At 37.7% G+C, this 20173-nt stretch overlaps 1 protein-coding gene across 3 annotated transcripts in view; it reads right to left on the reverse strand.

The window, feature by feature from the left end:
* Nucleotides 1–20173, reverse strand: part of CHRM3 (cholinergic receptor muscarinic 3) — a 285498-nt gene that overhangs the window by 193853 nt on the left and 71472 nt on the right. For all 3 annotated transcript variants that reach the window (XM_087775357.1, XM_087775359.1, XM_087775358.1), the window contains exon 2: nt 4958–5070. The gene's annotated coding sequence lies outside the window, so the exon portion shown is untranslated. The remainder of the gene's footprint in view (nt 1–4957; nt 5071–20173) is intronic.

Here is a 20173-nt window from a genome sequence, read left to right on the forward strand (position 1 = left end):
CTAGATCGCACGCCATTTAAACCCTTCCAGCTTTCCAGGATCCTCCCCATCAAACTGATAATGGGCTGGATAGTTCTGTACTGCATCTTGGTTTTCCATTGGAAACTTACCTTCATAGCAGGAGAATAAAAAAAACAAACAGATCTGAAGCACTCACAGTATGTTCTTATATCACTAATTGTTAATGAGAAAAAAACCCTAGATTGACATTCTAAGGACAAAAACAAATAATCAGTTTACTAGTATTTGCATGTGGCTTTTTTTTTTACCCTAATAAAACTGGCAAGCCCTTGGTCTTTTTGTAGAAAATGGCTGCCATTGCTTTTTTACAGTAGCACATTAGAAAGGCTAAAAATTAAATATTAATTCATCAGATATATTTTCAAGCAAGTTTGCTGGAGCTTTAAACCAGCACTTTCTTTAAAAGCCTGGTGCAGTTAAAGAGCACAGAGTTTAAACACAAGAGTAACGTTACCACAGAGCCTCTTCTTATTCCAAGCATCTTTACTCATTTACTATGTTTTTTTAAAACGCAAAAAAGCCCACAGAGGTGGTTACTTGGTACAAATAATTTATGAATTCAGAAGAAAACTATGCACAAATTCAAACCTATAGAAAGTGAAAATATTTTCCTGTCTCCATTCAGGTAAAGAAATTGCTTGCAGCAGTTCATTTAAAGCCAAATCCTATCACACTCACATTAGAAGGACGCTCTTTAAGAGGAAATAAAATGATGCACTGATCCGTTGACTAACGCATCAATCGGGACACATCGACAGAGAATCATTAGTCAAGATTCCCTACTAGTAGAAAATCGCTAGTAGACAGCACATCAGCAGCAACGCCTCTCAAGTTACTGAGTCTTCCCTTAACCAATACCTAACTTTGAGGGTAGTTCCTCTGTAGCTTTTGAAGCTTCTGTGGCATAATTTATTTAAGACTCTTGACATAGCGCAGTCCTTCTGGATCACAAAATCAGCTTGAAAATGAAGTACACAGAAGTGTGTGGAAATGAAAGTAAAAGGGCAAGGGAGTTCTTTATTTGAATGTATTGAGGCAGCACTAAAAACCTAGTTTAAATGCACCCAAACCAGAAATTTTCAAGACAAACACTAACAGTTATTCCTTCGTTTCTGTTTATTAGCTGCATGCATCTCAGTTCAGGATATATCTCAGTAAGATCGTGATTACTTCCATAAATAATGCATGCTTCATTTTGATTCTCTCAGTGTACCTGCTATGCCATTTATTCTGGCATCCAAACGAAGCCCGTGATGTGTTTAGACAGCCCGGCTAGCAGGTGGCAGGGCAGGACGGACCCAGAATCACTGAACGCACCTGCATGAACTGTGACAGAGCAACACTCTAAGCAAAACCAGAGGCAGTCTAGAGAACCCTGAATTTCCACAGTAAGGAGAAAGCAATGGAAATAACAAAAATTGATTGGTTTTAATACTTATTAATGATGATTTACAGTTAAAATGGAGCACTTCAATTACAACACTATCTGTAAACTGCGACGAGCCATTAGCACAGAGAGGCTGAAATAAGAGTTCAGAAGCAGAAATGTCCAAAAGGGAAGCTTTCCAGTACTTAGTGTTGGTACAGGAGTTTTCAGGAGATGGTTTTTGACAGATTGTTTTGAGTTGAGAAATTGAGATCCAGGGCTAGGCTTTCTCCATGTTTTCTTCTTGTTGCCTTTTTTTTTTTTTTTTTTGTCCTTTTTCTTTTTGAAGTCAGGTAATAGGACTGTAACACTACCTAGCAGTTGCTGATGTTGTCCCTACAAGTTGTTGTCTATACTACCTAACACTCAGAAAATACAGCTGGTAAGTATTAGGACTTTGGATACCTGCTACAGTTTTTTTTATTGAGCTTCCTAGACTTATTTTCAGTGTGCCATCCAAGTAAGTTGATGCTATTACATGCTAAAAATTTGTTCCTTATTCTTACAATTTAACATAAGGTCTGTATCACTTATCTTATTTGTAGATGTCCTGACCTTTAACATTTTACATATTCTCTTTTTAGTTATCATAAATGTCTCCTAAACAGCACCCTGGCTTCTGCTCTTTATTGCTTCTTTGTCATTCTGTGCTGACTTTACATATTCAATATCTTTAAAAGAATTTGTTCAATATTAAAATACCGTATGAATTTTCTCAATATATAGGAGACAATTAAGATTTTTCCACTTTTTATTTTTGTTTGGGTTTTGGATTTTTTTGTTGGCTTTTTGGTTGTTTTCTGTTGTTGTTGTTCTTTTTTTTTTTTTAATCTCAGTGGCGTTGACTGCTTTCCAGCCAGAAAAAACTGCCAAAGTTGATATCAGCTGGTCCAATGCAGAATGACATACAGAAGACACTCAATAACTACAGGCTGATGTACAATTTTGCATTTCCAGTACTCCTTCCTTGTAAGAGATTCCATTTCCCTTTCACATAAGTTCTTCTCATATCCCACCATCTCCTCTAAAAGCCTGACTTCATCATCTTAACATATCTTTCCGTAGTAGGTTTCCCTGGTCTAGCTAATGAAGGACAGGATTTGGAAACAAACTGGAATTATCATCATCACTGTTATTATTTTACAGATTCTAAATGTATATTACTGTTTTGAATATTGTTTCTTCTCTTGCAGGGTTTTAATTTGACAAAGTAAGGCTTATTTAGCCTCCAGATACCATTCCGCAAGCTACTGCAGAAAGGGTAGAAAATCCTCTAGGTTTCACATCATGTGTGCTGACATTCAGTTTACTTCCTGATGTCCACTTTAGCTTTAACCTGGTTAGAAAGCAGCAGTGGGGTAACTCACCAGGCTTCTGAGAGCCTACGTGAGTCCTGAGCTGATCCAATAGTGAGGGAGGGGGGAAGAGGCCCTTTCACACACACGTCCTCTTTGCTTAAAGAGCTTTGACTGCAAAGAGGAATAATGCTGACAAATACGACTGCCAAAGCAAGCAGTGTTTTTTTAATTGCCAGGGCAATGTAAATGGCATTTCTTAAACAATTTAGGATGTCATCACACTATTTTTTTTTTTTTTTTTTGGTTTGGCCACAAAGGAAACACTGTGGACTGGATTCTGTTCTCATTCTGGTGGACGCAGGGAATAACTGCGGTAAAATGTCGTGTAGCAGACCTCTGGAAAAGGAGACAAAATCCCGCAGTGTTTACACATATGGGATAGACATCCTTTTCTCTGTTTAAAGAAGTTAGTTCTTCCACCAGACCTGTCACAAAGCCCTTATTTCATCATGAATCAGTGCACATTCAGGATGCAAAAACAGGCTCAGAAATGTATGGCACATTGCTGATAAGGAAGAGGAGAAAAGAAAAGGTCAAGTCTTTGAAGCAAATCGGCTAATTCGGCAAATAGAAAGCCTGGTTAGGGAACAATGCAGAACTCAATGAATACCCGGGGAACTGCCTCGCAGAATCAACAGGTGCTAGATAACCCATCAAACAATATCTTTTTTTTTTTTCCTCAATAATTTGCCAGCGGAAGCAAGTGAGGTGATGTTTTCTTTGCTATTTATCTGGCTCCCTGGTTTCAGAGTTGTATGGTTAATACCTGTGAGACATATCATTTGAAATGCAAAGCCAGCTGAAATTGTTAACAGAGAAGCAGGCAGAAGATGCCCTCCAAAGGGATGGATGTTCTATGTCTGTCCATTTCACTGTGTAAATACCTACTTCCACCAAAAATAATGGTAACTGGTTTTGCTGGTAAATATCTCTATCCATGTATATGGGATATTTAAACACATTTTTCCATTATCAAGTGAAAATGAACCTGTGGAAACTGTATTGCCTCTGTCTTAGTTCATTACAGTACTTAAGCATATCACAGGACTGGCTTTGACTAATGCCATTAATTTGCCTCTTCTATTCTCAATGCATGTAACTCTGCTTTTCTCACTACTTCTGCATACCTCTAAGGACTCTAAAATCTGGAACAGGAATAGAAAACAAAAGACACTTTTCATGCTTGCATGTCGTATCTTCTCTAACTTGAACTCTAGACACAGACTTAAGGTAACAAACGTTTACAGACAGATTTTAACAATGGCTAGGCAATTATTCCAGAAAATTCAGTACCATTCACAAATAAACTTTGGCGTGAGAGCCACGTCAAAACCCTTAAAAAGGAGAAGAGCAAGGCAGTCGGGATTTTAATCTCAAACGCTTAACCTGATACTTGGACAGGAGACTGGGCTGTTATTTCTGGCGTGTTAAAGAGCAGTCAGTGGAACATTTTGATATCCTAATTTGGTTTGTCAATGCGTTTAGCCAAATGAACAACTAGTGCTTTGGATCTCATTATTGCATGTCTGGACACTGTAAATCAGAAATGATAGTTCAGTTATATTATGAGGAGCCTTGCTTTTAATATTATTGTTTACACAATACTTAACATTGCTCACAGATACTATAATCAGATTAATTGTAGGCACAAAACATAGAAGCAGTGCAAAAATAAAAATGAAAACTTATTTCTAAATATTTTCTCCAATTCTCCCTCCCGCCCCCGCCCCATGTTTTGAATTATATTTGTAACATAGTTAAAGTTATTTCGTTCTTAAATACGTTGTGGTATGTGTCATACCAAAAAGAACATTTGGCTGGAATCTAATTTGAACTAAGACAATCCACATGAAGGTGAAGATGCTTTCAAGCTGAAGGGAAAGATAACATTTCAAGCTGTGTATCAGGAACTTTGCACAGCTCTGAAATCATCCAGAAGAGAGAAAAATTTTGTACGGTTATTTTTTGAAGTTAAGTTTTTAAAACATCTCAAACAGCTTAAGAACTAGTTTTTACATATTCAGCAAATTAACAACTCTAGGCTAGTCCATATGAAAACAACGGGAACAACATCCAGTGCGGGTCACTGCAAACTTTCAGTTCCTTCTCTGAAGTCAAGTATTTAATAAGTATGTACAGGAACAAAACTTACCATGGACAAGGAAGAGGAGAAGTATCTATCATGTTTCAGATGACTGTAAATCATCCAACTGGTAGCCCATTATACCATACGCCGATGAAAGATTTTGCCATAACCATGAAGATCTTAAAAAAAACCAAAAACACACAAAAGAAAATCAGATATGGAAATAGTGAAAACAGTGTTTCTTATTTAAAATACAATTTCACTGCTCTTTAAAGCATACTTTTAAAAAGATAGTTAGAAAAGAGCGTTTTGCACACCATCGCCATCCAGCAAGAACTTCTCTTACAACCACTGCAATGTATTTTGCTCGGATACTTCAGTTTCAGTTCTTTTGCAGTTTTTTTGGCTTTCAGCTGACTTTTCAGGTTTCAGATCTTTTATTCATTGTTGTTTAATGATGATAGTTTTATGCACCAGCATTTTACTCAAAACAACATTTTCAAGCACTATTTTACTTTCTTTCTTTCCTTTTTTTTTTTTTTTTAATGCAGGACTTCACAGTGCACTTTCCATCAAAGCCTAAAATCCACACACCAAAATTAACTACAAAGGTGCATGATAGGGAAGAGTACCGCACGTGAGTGGGCAGCCTGGCCAGGCCTGCAGCCGGGCACACGCATCAGCAGGCAGCTGACAACGCCAACACCTCTAACACAACGCATGCTGCTTAACTTTTGGGTTAAGAGCACACGCAAAACTAGGAACACCCATCATCCCACCAACAGCAACATATTCCTATTAACTCCTTGTTTCTATTTCACTAAACGTGAAGGCCAGAGTCATACAAAGCTCATATGAGGATCTGATCTCAAAGTTGCATTTTTAAACACAGGTGATGGGCAGATGGCAGGCAGATGGCGGGCAGAAAGGCAAGAGGGTGGGCTCCAGACCAAGTGGTTGCATAGCACTGAGGTAAAAGCTGATGGAGTTTCACCAAATAACGTATAATTTTCAACAGTCTTGTTTACTCCCAATAAATCCTTAGTAGAGCTTCTTGAAAAAATTTCTTTTACAGAACCATTCTTCCATGGTTCCTCCAAATTCCCAGAAAGTGCAGTCACTTAACCTGAAACACTAGGCTCAAACTGAAAATTTGACAAATTTGGGTGGGTTGGTTTGTTTGTTTTTCTCAAAGCAAAAAGGGATGGGAGAGTTCTACCACTCTTGAAGCGTTCCATTTCAATAGCTTCAGATTTAAGTATTTCCTCTCAAAAGAGGCTTTTTATTTCAGTTATATCTAATGTCAAATCTTAGGTTAAAAGAAAGTCAAGTGAAAGTGTGATTCCAGCACGGTGGTTCCTCTTTCATGGAACATTTTGAAAGTGGGGGGTTCCAAAACACGCTTTTCATCAGATAGAGAATGAGATATCAAAGATATCTCTGAAGTGGGGTTTTACATTTTCCATAGAACTGCACAGATCTTAAAAGCTAGGGAATTTATTTTCTTTTCACCTTTAATGAGAAAAGCTTAGGTAAAATGAATATAAGTTTTTGACCATTTTCCACTGATTATTTTTGCCTGCATCAATCACACTTTTCTTTTGCCCCTTCTGCTGAAATTCTACATCTAAATTCTGCTAATATCTTAAGGGCCGCTACGCAACGCTTCCAAACATTTAACCTTTCTGGTCTGCCTTTCTTCTCTAAAAATCCATTAGAAATGCTGAATTACAGGCTCAGTCAAGTGATACATCAATTTATGAAAATTGGATGGGTAGAAAACATCATCACACAAATTTACTATAACCAACTCTTATCCAGATTTATTTTACAAGGGAAATAAATTCTTAATTGCCCTAAACATGAGAATATTTTATGATGGTGGAGACCTGCATGAAAGTCAAAACAAATATGCTTAGGAAAAGGCATTATACTCACATCCCATAGTTTTTGAAGTGCATGTTCTTCTAAATACCTTTCTGTACTCATTTTCTAATGCTCTTTCAAAGGACAAAATTACCTATTTTCAAGTATAGTCAGGCTTTGTTCAGACAATCAGCAACTTTAAGCAGATCCTACACCAGGCTACCTATTGCTGCTACTTCTCGTGTCCCCGCTGTCTTTTCAGGACAAGGGAACAGGAGTGGAGAATTGGTCCAACTCAAAAATAACTTGTCAAAACCTTTTTTTTTTTTCCTTTCTCTTAAAGGCAGGTCTGTTTTCCCCACTCAGTTCACCACTTGGCTACAAAACCCACGATGCTGGTGTAATGGATGAGGTAGCACAGGGGTAGGCAGAGGGAGGAGAAGATAACCTGCTTAACCTGCCACTGCAACACATCAAACTGCACCCTTGTTTTGAGAAATATTTTATCGGTCAAGACAGTATTTATATGAATACATTAGTATTTTAACCCAGTATGGCAAGTTCACAGCTTTGCTGTGTCAATCTATTATGCAGTACAAACTTCTAAAATTTAAGGCTTTCTAAAGATCAAATTAAATTCAAATAAAATGTGAAAAATGTGGAACAGAATTGATATGGTGATTTGGGGTATTTTACAGGATATTATCTTCTTCCCCCCCCCCCCCCCCAAGTCTGCAAGAACCAGTATCTTTATGATAAGCTCTTCCTATAACTTACTTAAAGTGATCTATTTATTATTTTATTCAAATGACTTTCTTTTCATCATTTCCAGCTCTTAACTTATGAAAGGGCATCAGCCTGGCCTTGCCAAGACAGAGAGGTAGGTAATCAGATAATTAATTTTTACCCTACATTGCTCCTTGAACAGGTTTAGACTTCATTGAACAACTTCCTTCCAGGTGATTACAGAAAAAAAAACAAAACAAAACAAAACAAACCACAACACAAAAAACCCCAACCCCAAACAACAACAAAACAACTAGAAAAAAAACTTTAAGGTTTGGGGGTTTTTTATGTTTAAGAAAACTGTGAGGAGACAATTTTCCACTCCTCTAGATATTTCCTTTAAAAGACATAAAATTAATATAAGAACTCTAAGACTCTTTTTTATATATTAGCACATGCTCCCCTTTCCACTAAAGCAGTATCTTCCCCAAAGTTTTCAAAAACTTTGCATATTCTGCTTTGCAGTGTGAGAAGCTGTAGAATGTAGAATGCCATCGATGTGCACAACAAACAGGGCCTGGTCAGATACCTGCTGCAGCCACATTATAATTTCTGAATAACTACCCCTTTGTTTAAATAATTACACTATCATAACTTGAAGTAAACTTGAGATAAAAGTAAACGCACTCTATTTTATATGGCAATGGGCTAGTTACATACACATGATCAATCATTGCGTCTCAAGTGCAAGAGCACTGACTTGCTGCTGCGAAGTGCGAAGCTACTAAAACATTTTAACAGAAGCCCCTGATCATCATTTGGTCATAGGATCGAGGGCTTTGTCTTGCAGGACTAGATTCCCAAGCTGCTCTTAAGGAAGCTTTAGTGACCAACTTAAAAAGCTGGAAATGGTGTTTATACATTCTGCTGACTGCCTTAATCCTTCGAGATGACATCTGCAGAGCCAAAGCAATACAAATTTTGGCCTTCCTGTGGTATTTTGACTGCCCATAAAATTAAAAGCCATAAAAAGACTTTGATGTTTTCAAATACTTTAAGAATATGAAAGAAAAATAAACCTTGCAAGGATTAATATTGTCATATTTTTCTGAGTACACACAAAACCAAATAAGGTAGCATTCACAATATAGAGGCTTTTTAAGGGAGCTACTAAATATTGGTGAAAGTTACAAAACACCTCAAATGCAAACAACTACAAATCTACTCATTGTAGCCACAGTCTTGATCTGTTCCCAGCACTTAAGTGGCACAGGGGGACAGTAAGAGTTTATTTCTGACTTCACTGCTGGACACAAAACATCTAGTTGAAATTAGTTGCACCTACAACTACGTGAAAAACAGCAGTCCCTGTGCATCAGCATCATATAGGGACCGCATGTCCCTGCAGGCAGCCCTCGCAAGGTCAGCAGTGCCCCAGCACAGGTACGGGGACTGGCACCAGTAACCACCTCCAGCACGAAGGGCAGCCTGCTCCGAGAGCAGAGGTTCTAAGGTCAACAGAATACAAAAAGCCTCAGACGGTCTCCGAGGATCCAGTAAAAATTGTATCCTGGATTCACTTCTCAGAAATGCGGAGACAGTTTTAGACTGTACGAATGTGTCACTGCCAGCTCCACAAAAGCCCTTCTAAAAAAGGGCAATTTTGTGAGTGTCCTATGCAGCTATATAAGTATCCAGATGGAACACGAATTAGCAATTGATTTCATTAATTAGAAAAGTTGCTTTGAAGGAAGTGAACATTACTGACAGAAGTAGTTTGCAAGCATTGCTCTCTATCGAAACCTAAGCTGTTATTTCAATAAAGGCAAAGTTTTTCTTAACAAGGAACCTGCACTGAAAACTAATTAGAAACCACAGGTATTTTGTGTGTATTTCACAACCAGTGAAAGGCTAACGTCGAATAGCTAACTGCAAATGGCTCGGCTTCTACAGATAAAATTCATGAGTCACTTGCACAGCCTTTACAGTCAGCTTATACAAGCCTGTCCCAGTACTGCTCACCTGCAAGGGCAGAGTGGCGGGTGGTCACTCATGCAGTGACTGCCTCTGCTACTCTGCATGCATCCCTCTGAGCCAAAATATATATTTGGTACTGGATACGTATTTAGTTGTTGGATATATTAATTTTCACTCATGAAAGCGTATCACAGAGGAGAATATTTTGTGTACCTGTACCTCTAATTCTAAGCATAATTCTTGACCCTCATTCTTTCTTTTTTTTAAAATTAGTCAAACCCATGGTTACTACCTGGTATAACGTAAGAAAAAGAAAACACAAAAACCCAACAGTGCTGCCAGCAACACACCGTGCAAATCAGGACGGACACACTGTAAATGCATACAAGTGCTCAAGAGCTTTCACGGTAAAACACTCAATGTACAGCTTGTTTTAAATAGTTGACTACATTCAAACTGATTGCTATTTATACAGTTTACCTAAAAGAAAAACTCTCATTAGGTTTCGTTATGCTAAGATTTGCATCAACAACATGCTAAATGCCAATTGATTATTATAACACACTGAAGAATAACAATATATTAATTGTTTACAGCAGGAAGTGAAACTGGATGCGTTTGTCCCCTTATAATGAACAAAACTGGATCATATCCAAATGACCAAACATTTTGGCCCCTGGCAACTACTGTAACTGTTGTTTTAATCAAACATTTTTTAATGTTATGAATATGCAATATTTAAAACCTGTGGAGTAGCATATTATTGCTTGAAACTCTCAAGTATGTTTTAACAGTGAGACCTTATAACCACAATGCCTAATGAGTACTGATAAAGTGCTTTTTAGTCCTTACACAACCTCTACTAGCCACTGACCTATTTTCAAAGTCTAACCAATTCAGCTTACACTTACAACAAAAAAATCTACTACTCAGAGGCCAAAGAATAGGATTTTCCATTAAAATGCTATTTTCCAAAATGAAAAAAAAAAATGTCCAAAAAATAAATGTAATGAAGTGGCATTCAGAGCACAGTTAATTAAAAGTGCATCTGGCAGCATGCATTGTTCAAAAAAAAAAAAAAAAAACAAAAACGGAATTTTCACAAATAATTGGCTGATACTAACTTACTAACTTTTCAAACAATAGATTTTCAGTCTCAGGAAGGAAGGACTATTTACCTGTGATCTCTGAAGAGTGAATGCTGCTTGTAGTAGAGCAAGTGAAACTGTGAAACATGATTTACACTTCTCTTGCATCTTTCTTTGCTTTTTTCTCCATAATGATCCCCCAGCTTACTACATCCTCATTCAGTGTTTGCAATGAATTTAAGGTTATTTGCCTCAACACTCCAACACGGTGATGTATATAAAATTATTTATTATTTTATTGTAATTTATTTTAAAATAAAAATTCTAGTAACAAATCTGTGATGAACAGTATCAATTTGCTTTGAAATTTAGGTAGGACTCCACATAGTCACTAGTGGTATCTATTATTTCTGTTGTTTTTTAGAAGTGTTTGGATGAGCATTTTGCTCTTAATTTCGCGTTCAAACCATGGTCTTCATTTAGGCTATTTACTTCAGATCTGCATGAAGCCTCGCAATGCTATGTCGATATTTGTGTGCACATTTTTTAAGTTCTTTGTGGGAAAAACACCTGGTTTGCTGCTGTAAGGGAACAGAACAGAGGAATCAACATGTCAGTTTATATCAACAGGTTCTGAATATCACTTCTTATATGTATGGTAATAAACTGTGCATTTAATATGCTCTGAGTATAATTTTTAAAAGCTGTGTAATTTTAAAAAGACTTTTCCCCTAAATCTGTACATGAACTTCCCTTGTCACTCACTCTCTTTCATTAGCAGCACATCAGGCAAAGAAATAGAGCTAATATATTTCCTGTGAGAGCGCTCTCTTCTGAGCAAATATGTAATGAAAACGTGACATTCATTCTCCAGCACTGTGGTCCACATCCTTTCTATGATGCAAGATTAACTTTCATGCTGGTATACAGTGTCTAACAGATTCTTGACCAATGGACGTCAGGAACAACTGTGCTCTGTCCCTGTCAACTACCTATTTCTTCTTTTCACGCTAGAGGAATAGCTTTATATTTTTTCCACCTTGCAGAAAATGGCTGACCCACCAGAATATTTTTACCATATCAGCAACATAAAGGAGATCTCACATGCAAAAAGACTGCTTTCTCAACACATTTAAATTCTGTGAACAGACATTGATATTGCTTGGCAAAGCAAGTATTTGTATCTTCATGTTCTACGAACCAAATAATATTTTGGGGAACTACAGAAGTTCCTGTGCAGCCTGTTGTGCTACACAGCAGTTAAAACCAAACCCAACTTTTTCTGTACTGTTATTTCATCACCTTTTGACTGTGTGAGATATGACTAAGTAGGAGGGCAATGAATAAAGTCAGAACTGATGGTTCCAGCAGATATTCTACGATCTAGCAATAACAGTTCATTAAAAAAAAAAAAAAAAAAAAAAAAGAACAAGAGAAAATGACTCTTTATCCAGGAAAGAATTCTTATCCAGGATTGACTGTGGATGGAGCCTGAGAGCAGAACATGGCTCCCTTGGTCAACTTAGGCTCACACAGCAGCAACGCAGCTGTGCTTAGCATGTGCCCCCAGAACTAATCCTTTAATGAACTGGTGTTAATTAACAATAAATCTCTAAATATGCCAGCCATATCATCACTTGTGGAAAAAATAAATAAAGCTTGAAATAGCACTTATATTATATTGTAATAAAACTTGCGTAGGAGAAATGAGGTTGGAACAGCTTCATGGCATCTCCTCCTTAATGCATGTCAACACCAGCAATGTGGACTTGGACTCAGAAGTGAGGGGATGACAAACTGTTTTTAACCTCCTCAGAAGGGTTATTCATCCTCCTTTTCACTGGTGTGTAGGACACCCAGCTTGGTGCAGCAAATACCCTCTATATACACTAATTTGGATTACAAAATATGAAAACAATCCTGGTGTCTTGGGAGCAAAGATAAAATTTAAGATGTGGGGGAAAGAGAGCGGCCATTTCAGAGTCTGTGGTTTACAAGATGAAGTCTCACTATACAAGGAAATTTAAGCAGTCAGTAATTGACCATTATGCAGTGCACAGACTGATGTTAATCATGATCTTATAAATAAAACCGTTCCGCTGTCTTTCCATTCATGGCCTTCATATTAGTTGCATTAGTTGTCTTCACCTGGCAACTTTTAATGTTACACATTTGTCTAGCGTTCATTAGTTGTGATTCCCTTAGAGTCCTGTACTTGGTTGCTCTAAAAGACTTCCTCTGGGGCCCCAGATCTTGCTCAGTGTTTTCTTCTACAAATGCAGGTGTGAAATGCTGATTAGTCCTCCCCGCTGCCTCCTCCCCAAAAAATACAATGAGAAGAAGGAAAAAAAAAAATTGTACTTCAGAGCGGAGAATAACTTATCTCTGTCACCTAGGCTGAAGAAAACCCAGTAGGGGCAGTGCGAGAAAGTGGGTTATTACAAAATTGAAAGATTTGGGGATTACTGACAAGACAAAGTTCCCTGGTATTTTTTTCATTCAGAAACACACAGAATAACCAAATATATTCCCAAAACTTCACATCCTGCTCTTCTGGCTAGCAACAAAGCAGGTACTGAGCTCTCAACTCCTCTGTGCATTGGTGCTGCTTTCTGCTAAACCATACTACCAGCTAAAGCATGGCCAGCATTTATGCACTTACAATGGTACAGTCAAGCATCAGCCAAAAAACCCTCAGGGATCTTACAGTTACAGGTTCAAGCTAGAAACATACGGGCACTTCTCAAAGGATGCAGCAGATAGCACTGGAAGAAAAACAAAAAAAGTTTTAAAAACTGTCGGGGAAGAAGTTGAAAAGTGTCAATACTGTACCTCACCCACCTTGTGCATGGACGAGTTACTGAACATTTGAAGTGTTGCTTTACCCTGGAGCTTGCTAGTGGTGCTCTAAGCATTTCACAGGCTGCCTGTTTAGAGTGGCAGGTTTGGGGAGAGGGAAAGTTGGGACCTCAAATCAGGAATATAGGAACCAGGAAAATTACTCTCTGTCTCTTGGGGAAGGGAGCCAGCTGACCCATTTGTCAGAGCTTTTTCCTCTGAGGGACCAAAAAAAAAAATAATGGAGACACCAGAGGCATAGTCAGCAAATTTTCTTCTCATTGCTAGAAGAATTGTATTACAAGTAGCATCCCGAAAGTAGGAGGAAAATCACAAGAGATGGGAAGAAAGTGAGTTTCATTACATTTATTTTTTCTGTGAAAATACTGTATAGCAAAATTGCTAAGGAACAAGTAATTTTGCTATAATGAATAAGATGCACGAAGTTCAAAGGGCTTTGAGGCAACAGAGAATATCTATCAGTTCACAATATAGGCAGCTCTTTAAATTGCTGAGGAAATTAGTTCAGCAGATGTCTTCTGTTATTAAGGCATAAGTACATATTGTACAAGCCCCAGATAGTCAAGTTATATTACTGATTTTTATATGGGTGATAAAACTCAATGATTAAAAACCTATTTTTATTAGTTTTAGCATAATTCTTGTTGTAACTTAACCCCAGGCAACAAAAAAAGAGAAAAAAGAAATCAGCAACCTTTTCCCTCAAAATTAACACTGCTTCCAAGATGTTGTTAGCCAAATCTGAACATTCTTTTTCAACATTACTCTTGCTCTGTGCTATTATAGTGCCTAGGAAGGTCCTTTTTTGGGACCATAAGAAGATACAGGCAGTATTTTTTCTGCTAATAAGATATAAACAAATAGGATAAAGAATTCTGATACTACAAGGATGTACTGTACTTTGCTATGTGGTAGCTTTATTAGTAATAATTATGAGAATAAGTTACACACAAAAATCATTAAAGAGAGATTAAAGGCTTATGCTAAACCTATAAAAGCTATGACCTAAAGGCTAACCTTCAGCTATTAAAAAAGCTTCCAAAAGGCAAGCAAGAACATGCTATATATGGAGGGATAATCATTTCATAAACTTTAGGTAGATGTCTGAAGAGTCATATCATTCTTGTTTTGTTTCATTAGAATAGGAATTAGAAATACAAATGGAAAGAGAAATCATAGTTTTCAGTATTTATAGACTTCAGTAGAACACCTTCCTTTGAAACTCCTCTTTATCCCATACCTTTTCTGTAGATGAAACAGGTACAAATGCTTGTGATTAAGAGACAGCAATATTTGTACCACCAAAATAAAACAACTCCTCAACCTCTCTTCTAAGTGGATTATAACTTTGCTAATTCGACCAGTTGGGCTGTAGGTTTCTATGCCAATGGACTTTTTCTGCTTTCAAAGACCCAGAAAGAATGTTTTAGTCATTGCAAATTTATCGTTTGCGGAAACCCCAGAATACCCAGCCCAAAAGCTGACTTCATTTCCTCGCCTGGTAACCAGGCTTGAAGAGTTCAGCACATGGTCCACATGCTCGGAAACATCCCTGTGAGGAAAGCCTCGCTCCTCCGGCCAACAGATTTCTGCCTGCATTAAGGAGCTCAGGCAGCGTGCAAAGAAAACTGTTTTAACACTGCGTTTGAATGGTAATCACCACTATGTACTGTCACAAGTATTCACTGATACTATCCTACTTTTCCCTCTGCCTTCTGAAATAGTCAACTATTGAAGGAGAACAGCATAAACATCCAACACTTGCTGTCGCTTAACAATTAAATCATTGGAGAGAAGAATGATTTCAAGGCTGGTGGAGGCTTCAAAGACAGGTCATCGTTCTTTTTCTACATTCTATTTCAAAATCCCATAATAAAACAATTAGAATAATTCAATAGAACATCGACAAAGAAAGATGCTTTCGTTAAAACACAATACTCTTCTGTGGTCACAACTTTATCCCTCTGCCCTTATTATTCATGATCGTTATCTCATACTACCCACAGAACCATGTAACTTTATAACTGTGCTTTATACAAAATAACAGGATAATTGAGTTCTTAACAAATCCTACAAGCGTACAAAACTGTCATCCTGTATCGCAACTGGTATCAAAAGGGTAAAGGGGGGGAAAAAAAAAAAAGCAGCTATGATTGTTTTACCCTGGTGGAACATTAGAAACTCTTTCATTTATTTAATTTAACAATCTATTTATTGTCTGTCTCTCTCCTTTTTTTTTTTTTTTTTTTTAAATCAGATTACATGTAAGAAGTGATTTCTATTTCATTCAGGCACATTCCAGAGCACGTGGTGTCCTGGAACTTGCAACTTTTAAAAAACTCCAAAATTTTGTTTGAGACATATTTTTTGCTCAAGAGACATCCTTTCCACATAGAAGATGCTTAACCATATTGTTTTATCAGTTCTAAGCTTTTTTAAAGTATTAGAAGCTTCTGAAAAAAATAGTCTGAGTTTTGAACACACTCAAAACAGATTTGTGTGCTTGTTTCCAAAGAATAAGTTATAAGGGAGGATGGAGGGACATGATTTTTACTTAGATTTTTGTTTTGTTATTTTTATATATAGTAATATATATATTTATATATATAAATATTTGCATTTTTATATTTTCTTTGGTTTTTATCTAACTAATAATGCCTTATAAAGTGATTCATTTTCATTAGTATTTTGCTACCACTGTTGTTTTTCTTAATAGAAAGAGGTTCTTCCCAGACATTCTTCACAGAAGGCCTGTTGTACTTTGTGTCCATTCATTTTGCAATTTGCTTCAAAAAAAGTCACGTAAGCTACAGGAAATCAAGATTTCAAATACCACACCATTCCATACAGTACATCAATAATGCAAAAATAAGATCAGACAGAAGATGGGCATCAAATTCAAGTTCAGTAGCAAATTTCAGACATACAAAACAATAGAAGTATCACATTAAGCTTACCAAGTTTTCAACCAAAATGTGCAGTGCCTACGTGTATGAAAATTACAGCACTGAGTTCAAATCTTCTGTTTTCTCCATCCAAATCCTGTTGTCATAAACTGTAAATGTGGCAAAACTAAAGACTGAGATGAAGTGCAGATTACATTATGGTAAAGTAAGTTTAAGGGCAGGCTTAATACTTTTTACTGGCAATGAGCATGACTTCATTAGACAAATTTTTAGTTTTAAATTCTGTAGTTCAAAATCAGGCAAATTAAAATATATGAGAGGTAAAGAGAGTAAAATGAGTCCAAGTGATACAATTGCTGCTTCAGAAGGGATAATTTGGCTGTAACTACCAAAAAATCCCAAGGAGTCTTCTATAGAAGAAAAACCCTGATTTGAGATGGTAATTTCTTATTTTCACCAATAACTTCATCAAACAATGTACCGATTATACACAGAGAGACAGAGGAGCTGAAGGCTGCAAGTTTCTTTCTAAAAAAATAATTTGTTTTTGAAGCAAATCACCCACGAGTTAATGAAAACAATGAGACACTCAACAATCCTGAACAAAGCTGATGAGGAAGTAAATACCAAAACCGTAACAACCTTAGCGTTACCTCCTACACTGGCTTCTACAGGTAAGATATCTGGGGAGGGAAATGAAGGAAAAGGGGGGGGGGGGGAGGGGGAGAGAGAGAGAGAGAGAGAGAGAGAGAGAGAGAGAGAGAGAGGTTACCTATGTGGAGTTTAGTTTCAGTATATCCCAATGAACTCAATAAAGACTAATACTATCCATGTCTGTAATTGCAACAGTACATGACAATTCTGCTGACAGGCTGTGATCTGAAACACATTGACTTTTCCCTCCAAGTAGAGTCAACCAGCAATTCCTCAGACACTCTGGTGACAGGGAACTGTGTTTATATTTTAGATGGTGACCATGATAAGTCAACAAACATTAACGACCATCTCTTTCCAGGCAAAACAAACCATTTTTGTAACAGATTTTGTTTCTCCAAAAGTTGCTAGAAGACAGTAATTGTAAATGTACTATTTTAATCTCATCTTGTGGAATTTGTGCTGAAGTTCACTTTGTACATCCAGCCAAACTAAAGATTTTCCTGCCCAGTGACCTGAAAACATTTAGATTCTCCCAAAGATGCTAACATGCTAACATTTCTTCCCAAGTACAATTCATGCGTGAGTGGTTTGTTTGGTTTTCTTTCGTTTCGTGCTTTTCCCTTCCTTAGTTCTTTGTCATGCTTGAAACAGCTTTTCTGGGTTTTTAAACACATAGTCTTTTCAGGAACTTGTAGGAACATAAGAGTACTGCACTGCCTCAGAAAGGTGTCCAACGAACTCAGACCGTCACTTCCAACAGTGGCCAAAAGCAAATGCCCAGGCAGTAACATAAGTGATCCCCAAGCATACCCCACCTTTTTCCCAGCCTCCAGACACTTGTCAAAATCACTGAGCCACATGTGGTGGTGGCTTCTGGGTATAGTATTATCTCCATCTCCTAAAATCCCTCTGCAATTCTTTACAGCTTCCCTCACTATCCCAAATAAATTTAAATCATCAGCAAACCTTGCCACTCAGATGCTCTCCAATGAAACATACGTTCACCTGAATGAACAGTTCTAATGTCAGATTAATCAATTTTTGTAACATCAGCTACAATGAAATCATGATAATACAAAATGAAGAAACATCCTCTTTACAAGGTGGTGGGTTTTTGTTTGGGGTTTTTTTTGTTTGTTTGTTTGGGTTTTTTCCCCAGTTTTCAGTGAAAACTCTCCAAAATGGCATGCAGATGTGAGTCCCCAAGTTGTGAGGTTTCTACAAGTTTCAGGATGAATAGGGAGTGGAAACAGATGCTAGTGATAAAAGAATGCCTGGAAAAAAAGGGCAAGAAACACTCAGCCTTAATCTGTTTTGCCTTGCAGCCATTCCACCTGCTGGCACCAGGCACATCTGCAGTTCTGTTCTAGCACCGTCCTTTCTGAATTGGGTCCACCCAGAGACAGGAGGATAGGAAGATGTAGATAGCATAAGACACAAAACAAATCCTCAAGAAATAAAGATTATTTTCTTTGCTTATGGAACAAATTGTTTTAACTCCCAGATCTAATTGAACATCCCTATAATTAGGAAAAAAAAGGTGGTGTTTTATATACTAGACTATAAAGCAGCCAAATGTAATAGCAGTATTTTAGTAATGGTTGAATTTTCTCTGCACGCATGTGAGAAAGGTATGTAAGAGAGCTCAGAAAGCATATTTTTAATCTTCTGTAACAAAACACATCACAAAGGGAAAATCCCATTGGTGTGAAGAAGGAAGAAGAGTGGTCTATCTGTTACTATTCTCCTACATACAGAGACTTTATTGACTGGATATTAGATAGTGAGAGAGGGGAATATCTGTGTCTACACTGAGCTCTGCCCAAAACTACATGTACCAGGGTCGGACAGATGACTTGGAGAACGTTCTTCATCTTATCCCATCATGGGCATCCTGGCAGTCTCCATCAGCAAGTTAAACAAAGCATCCAGTAGCATGGCTGGTGGTAGCAGAGCTCATCCATACGAGAGCCTTTCCAAGCCAGATGATATTTGCCTTCCTGGTGAGACCTGGAGGAGCTCTGTATTTCCAGTGGAGACAGAAGGGGTCCAAGCAAATGCATGTAGGAGTAGAGCGACACACGGGAATCAGGAAGGAGTAGGACTGACTGGGGGTGTCAGATGGCAGAAACTTGTATTCATGTCCAGAAAGTTTCTTCCAGCTCTTCTATCTTAATATTCCAAGGCTCTCAAAGCATTTTAAAAGTAAAATAAGCAAATTAACTTTTTGAAAATCTGAAAATTACTACAATACAAAGAAGAACATCTTCAAACTTGTATCAACCCTATGGGACATTTCTTGTTTTCCATCGTTGGTAAGCCTTCAACCAACCTTTTCCTTTTCAAGATCTTGTGTACAACCTGTACAGTGGCTCATTCTGCAAGAAATTAAGTACTACGTCATTGGCATGGCTCAGGAAAACAAAGTTAATTAGGCAGTTGTATTACTGCTTGCAGGATTGCCTCTTGGACCTCCCCATATGCTACTGAACACACAGCTTACTACAGCTGCATCATGTGTATGCATCCATAAATATGCAGAAAGTGTCAGAGAAATACAAAAAAGTAAATGCCAAATCCCCAGCTGGGATTGTGTAGCCTAACTCTTAAATTCATGGGAATCTCCCTGATTTCAAAGAGCTGATAGCTCCTTAAGCTAAGGGACCTTATAAATTAGCACCCTGAAGGAAGGCAACAGAAAATGAGAGAATAGATATAAAGGGGCAGGAAGCAACTGTGTGGTAAGAGGGGAGGAGAATTACAAAATGAAAGGCCGTGAACAATATCTAATCAGATTTTATGTGTTCATCTCAACAGCTCTTTGAATTAAGGAAAGTAAAAATCAGTGCACACTTCAGGGTGAAGGGAAGGGGAGGAGACTGCTGCTGAGCAGGTACCCGTGCACCAACTGAATGTCAGGAAATTTCTCTATTCAATACAGAGACAGAATTTGTCACTTGTCCCCCTGTTGGCAACTGTTCTGAACAAGACGCACAGCCACGACCATGGAAGGCAGAAATGACTTAAAGCTCTCAAGATCAACAGCTCAGTACTTGCATGGTATTTACAGGGGAATGCTGCCAAGACATTGACCTCTGACAAAGCCGAGAGTGTGTGAATCAGTGATGTTCAGCATAATCCCCTCGTAAAATCTGATGGTGAGTCACCAGGCACAAATAGCTTCCTGCTCGTTTTGCAAACAA

The sequence above is a fragment of the Nipponia nippon genome, unplaced genomic scaffold (assembly GCF_047370975.1).
Source record: "Nipponia nippon isolate SJK-2023a ecotype South Korea unplaced genomic scaffold, ASM4737097v1 scaffold_4, whole genome shotgun sequence".
In the NCBI taxonomy this organism is placed as follows: Eukaryota; Metazoa; Chordata; class Aves; order Pelecaniformes; family Threskiornithidae; genus Nipponia; species Nipponia nippon.